Genomic DNA, 10,804 nt, shown 5'->3' on the forward strand with positions numbered 1-10,804 from the left:
GTGAAGCTGTTTTCTAATATCTTATCAACACAATTCTGACGGGTATAGCCCTGTATCTGACAAAGTACTGGTCTGGGGAAGGGTGGCTGGAAAGTTGCCTGGCTGAAAGAGACCTGGGTGTGCTGGTCTTCAGCCAGCTGATATGAGCCAGCAGTGTGCCCATGTGGCCAAGAAGGCCAATGCATCCCGAGCAGGACTAGGAAAGGAATTGTCCCTCTGTACTCAGGACTGTTGAGACCACACCTCAAAGACTGTGTTCAGTTTGGGGCCCCTTACTACCAGAGGGACACCAAATTGTTTAAACACATGGAAGGATGTGCAAGAAAAGCTGGTGAAGGAACTAGAAAATAAAAGATGAGGAGTGGAATGTGAGGAAACTGGTGTTGTTAAATCTGGAGGAAAGGAGTTTGAGGAGAGACCTCAGCACTCTCTACAACTCAAGGAGGTTTCAGTAAGAGGTTTACATGGGATAACAGGAATAATTCCTTCATGGAAAGAGTGCTTAGGCAGTGGAATGGGCTGCTCGGGAAGCTGTGAAATTGCCATCCCTGCAGATATTGAAGAGATGTGTGGACATGGCACCCGGGGACATGGCTTAATGGTGAACTTCATAGTGTTACATAATGGTTGAACTCAATGATCTTGAAGGTCTTTTCCAACCTAAATGATGCGGTGATTCTAAGTGTCAAGACCTAATACAAATCCTATCAATAATCAGTCACAATTCCTTAAACCGCTAAAAAGTGTAACAGGACAGTTATTACAATCTCTAAGGCTGTCCAAGTATCATTCACTACTAGGAACTCCAGCTAAAATTGCACCATGTGTACATAAACAGACTTCTGGAAAAATATGCCATTAAAAATGTGTACTGTAATTAATGCAATATAGTTCCATATATATAGAAATACAGTTAACACCTTCCTCCTTTACCAGAGGTGTCCAATATACAAACTGCTGTCTGATTTTCTCCACCACTGTTACAACTCTGAAATATCCATCCACATCAGTCAAACAGCTGAGATGGCTGAGCAGAGAACTTACCCCTGCTGTATGTATCAACAGTAATGAGGGAGACACAGGAGACTCAAGAATAAACCATCCAGGTTACAATCCTAAATGCTGCTGGTCTGTGAATAGTCTCAAATGCCACCTGATGTATATACAAAGACTTTCACGTGTTTAGATCTGTAAGTAGAACCTTCACCTACAAAAGAGCACATAGCACACTTATTATGTGTTTGGCTTCCTCAGTTTAAATGTTTGAGCCCAAGAATGAAGTAACTACCGCAACAGATTCTTAACTAGCTGTGTTATCAGAAACATGCTGCTCTAGCAGAGTGTGAAGGTGTCCTGCAGATTGGAGAAGCATGTTCTGGCTAAAACTGAAGCACAGGCAAGACGTGAGCTCTACCTGCAAGGCCTGGCTACAGTTAGCCTCTATGAGGCCAAGTACTGGAGCCTACCTCTCATACTCTCATATGCCAGGTACTGAAGCAGGGAAGAAATGCATCTTTCCAGCTTTAAGTGCCATAAGGACGAAGAAAAGAAGTCAGAAAGGGAGTGTGGAGGCCCAGACAAGCAGAAGTGAACGGAGCATTGGCCTAGTGAGGAGGTAGATGGACATCAGGATTGCAGCTGTGCAAAGAGGATGGAAAGCCTGGAAGCTAGCACAGAAAATGGGAGAGGAATTGGAGAAGGCACATTGGCTAGAGGGTAATTTTAAAGTATAGGATGAACACTGGGACTAAGGTTAGTAGGATAGGGTGACAGGGAATCTCTGATTCCTATCTCTTGTAGGTGGAGTAGGGAAATAACTCTGGCAAGATACAAGGCTGCAAGATAAAGATAAACTGAATGAGCAAACAAAGAATTAAGGAATCATGTACATGGAAGACAAAGGGATAAAACAGGATAAGGACCTGTAGTGTGTAACTGTGCTGGGACAAGGAAATAGTTAAAAGAGATTTACAAAGCAGATGGATGAACTCCAAAATTCTTCAGTGCAATTCCAAGGAGAGTAGGCTGCACAAATACACAAATACTGACTGACATGCAGAGACGTTGTTGTGCTCACTCCAAAGAAAACTATCACCCTATGTTCAACATTTACAAACAAAGAGCTGATTAAGTAGTTGATGAGTTTGGCAACAGACTTTTGTTTGCTCTTCCAGCCTGTTAGAAGGAACAGCCTCTACGGGGAGTGAGTTATGACTGAATTGTGGAGACTGATGAGACGGAAAAAAGCAACATATGATTAAACAATAAGGACAGTTTAATTATTTGAAAAAGTGTGGAGCATATGGAGGATACAGCAATTGGTAAATAAAGAGAACAGGTCAGAAGAATCATAGGGCTATATTATATATATATATATATAAGTAAACAAAGCTGATGCCTACATCTATTCATCTTATTATGCATTTCACAAAAATAAATCCTTTTCCTTACCTAAAGAAAGCAATACGTACAAAAACAAACTGCCATTACTCCTTCATTGTTGTTGTTCTAGTGAGAAATTGTTTTTATTTTATTTTTGAGGTATGTTGCTTTTAGGACTTGAATCTGACCCAGAGCTGCATTTTCCACTTCCTTGGAAATGCTGAACTCTGAATCAGCATCTGTCTTTGAACTCCAGAGGTCCTCAACTTCCAAGAATGTGATCTCCAGACACACTGAAGAGTTGTTTACATTCTTGGTTAGCCATCTGTTCTAGTACCATGCCCAGAGATGATACCATAGCACTTTAATATTGTAAGGATATATCAGAGAACACAGATATTATAAAATTCACACAGAAGCAACATTTTTTGTGATCTATAATAGATAGCATAATAGAAAGCTCAAAGGATATAGTAGGTCATCTGGGAGGGATTATGGAAAGAAGGCAGGCTGGCTGGAACTGTGATAGTTGCCTGCAGGTAAAAAGTGAAATTGAGACTTTCTCTAATAGCTGTAATATTATATGCTTAACGAATAGGAGCAGAATGCAACATCTTCCAGTTCCATAGGGAGAGAAGGAAATATTATAATTTAAGGGAGTAACCTGATGGTAAGATCACAAGGAAACTGGGCCATTGGGTCCCAACACTGTCGCACACCAAAGGAACTTTAGCAGAGATACACTGGAATGACTCTCTTGTGCTTTTTTCTTTCTTTCTTTTTCTTTTTCTTTTCTTTTTCTTTTTCTTTTTCTTTTTCTTTTTCTTTTTCTTTTTCTTTTTCTTTTTCTTTTTCTTTTTCTTTTTCTTTTCCTTTTCCTTTTTCTTTTTCTTTTCCTTTTTCTTTTTCTTTTTCTTTTTCTTTTTCTTTTTCTTTTTCTTTTTCTTTTTCTTTTTCTTTTTCTTTTTCTTTTTCTTTTTCTTTTTCTTTTTCTTTTTCTTTTTCTTTCCCCAGATAAAGAGATTATGGGAATCTTTTCATGCTTTATCTGCTGAGTAACCACATGCAAAGGCTCCGTATCTATTAGCTCTCTATTAGGAAAACTACTTCTAAAGATACTGCAATGAAAGTTACACTCACTTTATTGCACTGTTTTCAATTGTATGGATCTTGAGACTTGTTTGTAGAAAGGATTTTTTTTTCTATTCAGTTGTTATCCTAATTGTACTATTTTACATTCTTTCTCCTTGTTATACGTATTGTATTTTTTCCCAACAATCTCAACACTGGTCAGTTGATAGGAATAAGTAGCTCACACCTCTGTTTTGACCTTCCTAAGGATAATACTGGGATTTCTATCAAAGATCTGCATGTTCCTTATGTTGAAGAACATGGTAATACCAGCATGCTTTACACTGTTCCATGTCAAATGAGTATCCGTGCAGTCAGAGGTCTCTGCTTCTTCTCAGACATGAGAGATCAACTTTATCCATGACAGCTGATGTCAACTCTTAGATTTTACATACATATTCATTGACCACTCTAAACAAAATTGCTTCTTGCCCACATTAGTAATCACTCACTACAGACTCTTTTAGCATCTGCTTGTTGCATTTTTAGAAGTAATTTTTATGGCCTATTGCACACTGCTTTGTTCATGCTTTATTGGCTTGTTTGAAATATCACAAGTGAAAGTATTAGCATTCTGGTGAATCCATTTTGAAAGTTTTTCTTTCTCTTTGTACCTTCTAGCAGTGATATTCTTGAGCAACCACTACATCTACAGCATAGTCCTTGGCTCTCTTATTAGTATCCTCTATTATTGAATTTACTCAGCAATAACTTCTTCAGCTGTGATCTAATTGCATATTTACAGTGTGCCTAGAGGTATCATGCACTGTATGGGTCACTGCTAGGCAGTAATACATAGGTGTTGGCAGTGTATCAGTATATAATATTGTGCCTCTGGAACATGAAGAAAGAGTTTTTCATTTATGGTTTTTGCTCTGGTTTCTAAATACTAAAAGTATATATGTACTGTACCATGGTATTCCTGATATGCTTCTACCTAACACATAGGCTTTGCTATGCCCTTGCTCATCTTTAGATGTTGAGCAATTCTGATTTTGATCCCCTGTAAACCTCAGCTCCTTCAAGACACATCTCTGCATCTCTTGGCTTCGTGCAAGAGAACTACTGGTGATGGGTGGATGGTTGGACTGGGTGATCTTGAGGGTCTTTTCCAACCTTGGTGATTCTATGATTCTATGTCACTGAACTCATCAAACCTTTATCAGCTTCTCTAGTGTTCAGGTACTAGTCCTTGTAAATCGCTCACTTCTCAAATCTTTTCCCTTAATAACCTATGCTTTCACTTTTCCTATACTGATAACATCTAGTTAGAGATAAAAAAAATACTCCATTATTCTTCGAGATGGAAAGATGGAAATTAAGCTTTCTAGCAGCTGGGGTCCCTCCAGGCTTCTAATTTGTCTGGTTTCATACTGCTGCTATGTTTTGCAGTTAATTACAACTTTCTTCTTATCGGTGGGTGTGATTAGACTAGTTAGTGCCACCCTGGCATCACATGCTGAGGTACACACAATAGAATTCTTTATTTGTATAAATAAATTATTTCCTTATGAAAAGAATCAACTAGAGAGGTTATGTAGGTAGAGACAGTATTTAGATGCAAAGATACAAACAGTATAAATTTTGGGTATTCACAGTAAACTCACTCTCTACTTCATGCAAACACACATCAAGTTATGTGAAGGTTTCCTAACCCCCTGAACCTGGAGCCCTAACAGAGCCATGCTCAAGGCACCCAGTGCTCTTCAGGGTTTTAATTCGAACACATTCCTTCAGCAGCATCTCTTTTGGCAGCTCCCAGACATAAAGCTTATCTTGGAGAAAGGCCACCACCAGCATTTCCACTCCCCTGGCCTGATGTAATATGTTTACATTCCAAGTGCTAGTGATTCAAAAACTGCCAGCTAAATATGAATAGTCTTGATCACATATGAGCATTATATTAATGTATGAGCAACTGCAACTAAGTCTGAAAAGCGGCACCATGCCATTTCGGTCCATACAACCCATATGTGATCAAATCCAGAGAGTGGTGGTCAGTGGCTCAATATCTGGATGGACAATGGTGACAAATGGTCACCAGGGGTCGGTGCTGGGGCTGATACTCTTCAGTATCTTCATCAGTGATATCAACAATGGGGTCGAATGCACCCTCAGCAAGTTTGCTGATGACACCAAGCTGTGGGGTGTGGTCAACACACCAGAAGAATGGGATGCCATCCAGAGGAACCTAGACAGTTGGGCATGAACTTCACGAGATTGAACAAATCCAAATGCAAAATCTTGCATCTTGGTCAAAGCAACCCCCATCACCATTATGAGCTGTGGGATGAAAGAACTGAGAACAGCCCTGCTGAGAAAGACCTGAGGATACTGGTGGATGGGAAGCTGGACATAAGGCAGCAATGTGCCCTTGTGGCCCAGAAAGCCAACCATATCTTGGGCTGCATCCAAAGAAGTGTGGCCAGCAGGGCAAGGGAGGTGATCCTGCCCTTCTGCTCTGTACTGGTGAGATCTCACCTGCAGTACTGCATCCAGATGTGGAGTCCTCAGTACAGGAGAGACATAGACCTGTTGGAGTGAATCCAGGGAAGGGCCACGAAAATGACCCATGGAATAAAACACCTCTCCTTTGAGGCAGGCTGAGATAGCTGGGGCTGTTCAGCCTGGAGAAAAGAAGGCTCCAGGGAGACTTGATAGTAGCCTTTCAGTATCTAAAGAAGAGCTACAGGAAAGAAGGGGACAGACTCTTTAGCAGGGTCTGTGGTAACAGAATAAGGGGAGGTGGTTTCAAGCTCAGAGAGGGTAGATTTAGTTTAGATCTAAGGAAAAAAGTCTTATATAGTGAAGTTGGTAAGGCACTGGAACAGGTTGTCCAGAGATATAGTTGATGCAAGTGATGAAAGTCTCCCTTAAGACTTTCAAGGTGAGGCTGGGTAAGGCTCTGGGCAACCTGATCTAGATGTGATGTCCTTGTTCACTGCAGGGCAGTTGGACTAGATGGCCCTCAGAGGTCCCTTCCAACACAAGGATTCCATGATTCTATGTGTGTGCACAGCAGTCTTTGCAGTACAACTTGAAATACTGTCATGAACCTGTTAAGCACTAGGTCATCAGAGAGACTGTACTTAGAATAGATAGCAATACTCACATAATAACAGGCCTTGTTACTCTTTTTTTTTTTTTTCTTTTTTCTTTTTTTGCCCTGGACAAATCATACACTCATTTATGTTAATCCATCCACTCCTGATATGCAGTAAGCCTTTAATTAAAATGCTGTGTGAAGCAAGTTCTGGTTTAAAATGAAGAATGCCGCTCTTTGAGACTGAAATGGCAGAGAAAATTCAAGTCAGATGAATAATTAACCAAAGTGGAGTTTCATGAAGATGCTGTTATTCTTGTGATAGGTGTCATGGGATACCTCATGATCTAAAGTCATCATAACCCTGACTTTTAAGCTCACCTGATTTGGAGCTATTGGTAGTAGGTGAACGGTTGGGCTGGATGATCTTTTAGGTCTTTTCCAACCTTGGTGATTCTATGATTCTAAGCTCATCTCTTTATACTTAATCTATAGCTAGCACCACAAATGAACAGCAACTCCATTTCTTCTTAGAGTGCCATCTACTGAAACACCAGAAGTCATTTCAGATCTTCAATGATTTTTCTTGTATTTCACCCATCTAGCCATTGACTAAGAGGAGTTTCTGGCTAGAAAAGTGATCTACTTCTCTGTTGTCCCTCCCACAGGACCCACCCAACCAAAAATCAATGATAGAATGAAAATCATATATAAACTAAAATGTAGAAGAATCTTCAAATCTAGAAGTATATAGAAAAACACACTCTGGAATATCCATCCATTCAAGAAGACAAAAGAAAGTAGAAAAAGGGAATTAAAAGTTTATTCAAAAGCAACCATAGAGTAACATCTGACAAGCTACTAAATGAATGTTTTCTAGCAGAAGGAAAGGTTCTATTGGTGTCGACTGAGCTGAAACATCTGATAGATAATAAAGGAAGGAATCTTGAGTATATGCGCTGTGATTAGGGGGAAGTGAATATATTACATTCAGATTTTTGAAAGCAGCTAGTGTCTTCAAGATGACCAAGAAGGAGCTAAGCAGTAACAGTAACGTACTGATATGAAGCTGGGCTGGAAGAAAATTTTAATCACATAAACAGTTTTCTTGCCAATCAAGATTATATTTTTCAACGTGAGCTACTTCTGAATTGAGACTGAAAATTCCTCCGTTTCTAAAAATATGGTTAGCTAAAATAGCGCCAAGACAAAAAGAAGTGACAGGTGTGCAATTAGGAATAGATAATGAGCTCTACAGAAACTGCAGTTCTAGCCAGGAATAAAAGAAGAGGCCTCCTATGTGTAAATTAAGGCATCTTTACCATTGTAATTTCTGTCTGTCATAATCTACTGTAGTAAAATGATTCAGGCCAATAAACTGTGGCTTTGTAACAGCAGCCTCCACACATAAATTTGCATTAGTGCTCTGTAGTGACAGAAGTAAAGCATATGGGATAAAAAGTTACCAAAAATAGGCTTTTAGAGTCAGTGGCTAAATGCTGTCCATCATTTCTGGTTACAGAAGTGACGTGCAGAATGCTCTGACTGCAGTATGAGTCTTCCTGCTGCTCTGTGTGCCATTAGTCCTGCACTTGTAGGTGTGAAGGAGCAGGTTGAAAACAACAACCACTTTCTGCGCCATTAGCTGCCGCCAACTTCTTGAGTCATCATTGCACCAGATAATGCTCTGTGTCTGTGTTTTCTAGTGGGCGGGTGATTTATCCCACAGCCGTGGTGATGGGACCAGAGATACAATTCTTCTGTGCATATGAGGCTCACATTTAACTCCTGTACTCTACAGACTTTCTTACTTCAAAACCAGCACAGGACAGGCTTGTCATTGTTTTCAGCCATCCTTAAGTACAGTTTTATCATACAGAGGTTAAGGTGTATAATAACAACTTCAGTTTCTGCCTACTTTGATTATCTGTGAAAACTGAGCTGAGACCGTGGAGGGGCACAGAGATGGGTCATGTGTGAAACTAACAATCCCAGGCCTTCCTTCTCATCTTTCAGCCTAGCAAACAGATCCTGTGCCTGGATTTAAGAAGCACTGCATTCCTTTTCTTATAATACCAGTGAGATATGCAAATGTGCACGACACATTAATTCTTTCTTTTTTCCCCCTTAAACAAGGCCTTTTAAACTGAGGTCTTTGAACAGCTCCTGTCACAACGGATTTTGGCTTGCGGTCTCTAAGCATTATGATGAAAATAAAAGCAACGGACAGATAAAAGTTCACTATTTTCTTTCATATATATATATATATATATATATATATTTGGCCTTCAAAAATAGAAAACAACCACAGAAGAACTTAGGGGCAGGATGCAGGGGTACATATGTGATTTAATTCCGTGACACTATGAAGGCACCTTGAGAAACATTTTGTAAGTTTGTTCTGAGATTGGTTCATTTGCCTGTACAACTTTCAGAGCTCTAGCAGTATGTTTTTCAGCTTACCTGCATTTACGGAGGCATGTACCTTATAGATCTTACATCCAAAATACTTCACTGAGATTAATCCTGAATACAGACATAGTCACCTGGCGGGCAGCACAAATTCCCTTTGTTATTAGCTGCCAGATATGCAAGTATTCCAAAATGGCAGTTCCAGTCCATAAACCTGTGCAAAACTAAGAATCTTTTGGAGACAGAGTCTATCATTCAGCCTTTACTGCTGAGGACCCTCAAGATTCACTGGCAACATGAACACACAACAGCCCTGAGGCACACATGGATATGGATGCAGCAAAATGCGCAGGTCAAAAGAGCCAAGGGGCAATGAGGCCCAGGGCAGAAAAACATGCTTGTGAGCTCATGCTTGTGATGCTCTGGCACTGAACTAAAGTGGTGACCCATCCTCTGGGTAGCCAAGAATGAAGCTGCTCAGGGGAGCACACCCCACTCATCAAACAAGGTAGGATTTTCATAGAAATTGCACAGTGGTGTAATTATACACAGAATTAAGCATTTATCCAGTGTTTGAATTCTTCACGTTACAGACTGAGCAACATCCACAGAATGCTTGTTACTAGCCTACCATATCATATTGCTTGACTGTACAGCATTTGGTACCTTCTCTTGTTACTAGTCGAGTCCACCTACCTTCTCTTGGAGACTGTGGGCTGTTAGCAAATCTGCATACACTCTACTTGCATATTCTTAGCTGCACGGACTCAAAATAATTAAAAACAGAGCTATTATCTAATTTCTTCTATTCAGACTGCTTAGCAGCTCAGGTGACTAAAAGGTTTAAAGGTCTTGGATAAGCAGAAGAGCTAGAGAAATACTTTGTTGTGGTTGTTTTGTTTTGTTTTAAATCCAGAGTCGGTAATTATTTAGATAGCAACTATATTTCAAAGAACAGGTCAGCAAGGCGAGATGCTTAATAACAGTAATTCTCACCTGAGCGTGAGCTGTCACTCAGAGGCGCAACACAGCTCTCCCTCTGGGCAGCTGAGGGTGGCCTTAGAGCTTTCAGTCTTCTTCAGCAAGTTCATGGGCTTAAAATGCACTGAAGTTACACCCTGAAGTACATTTATTAAAGATCTACGTTGGGCCCAAGGCAACAGATTTGGGAGCTCAAAATGCTAAAAATCTCTAAAAATCCTCACCAAAAAGAGCCTTTAAGTATTGACTTGATCCCTATAGAGTTCCTTGTAAAAGCTGATTGAAAGCTGAAAGCTCAATGTAATTCGTACCAAAAAAGAAGTTCCAAGTTAGTAACCATGTTTATAAGATCAGGTTAACGTGACACGACCGCCTTTCCTGCACGATACAGACAGTGTAACAACCAGCTGCTTTGTAGTGTGCTGTTCCTTACGTGCTAACATCAGAGCTAGCTCAGATTCAGTTTATTCCTGCATGAAACAATGACATTTAAAAAGGAGATCTTGTCACAAAGAAGAACGATCGGTGTTTAAACATTTACCAGAAAACAAAACCTTTTTTTCCCATTTAGCTTTGAAAGCATTGTTTTCCCATTGTAATATCACCATAGCTTATTATTTCCGTATTCTATTTATTAAGGTAAAAATTAAGCACTTAAATTCTAGAAATACATCAGTCTCTGTTTCATGCTGTGATTATTTCTCTTTATGATTCAGTCTCTGCATAAGCTTCAGATCCTAAATTCTAGTGTGTAAAGCTGCTTCTGTGGAGAATTTTCAAATGATGTGATACTATTTAATCTTATCAATTATGTCACCAAAAAACACGACCAGCTGGTGAAATCTCAGACCACAG

The sequence above is a fragment of the Excalfactoria chinensis genome, chromosome 2, assembly GCF_039878825.1.
Source record: "Excalfactoria chinensis isolate bCotChi1 chromosome 2, bCotChi1.hap2, whole genome shotgun sequence".
Classification (NCBI taxonomy): domain Eukaryota; kingdom Metazoa; phylum Chordata; class Aves; order Galliformes; family Phasianidae; genus Excalfactoria; species Excalfactoria chinensis.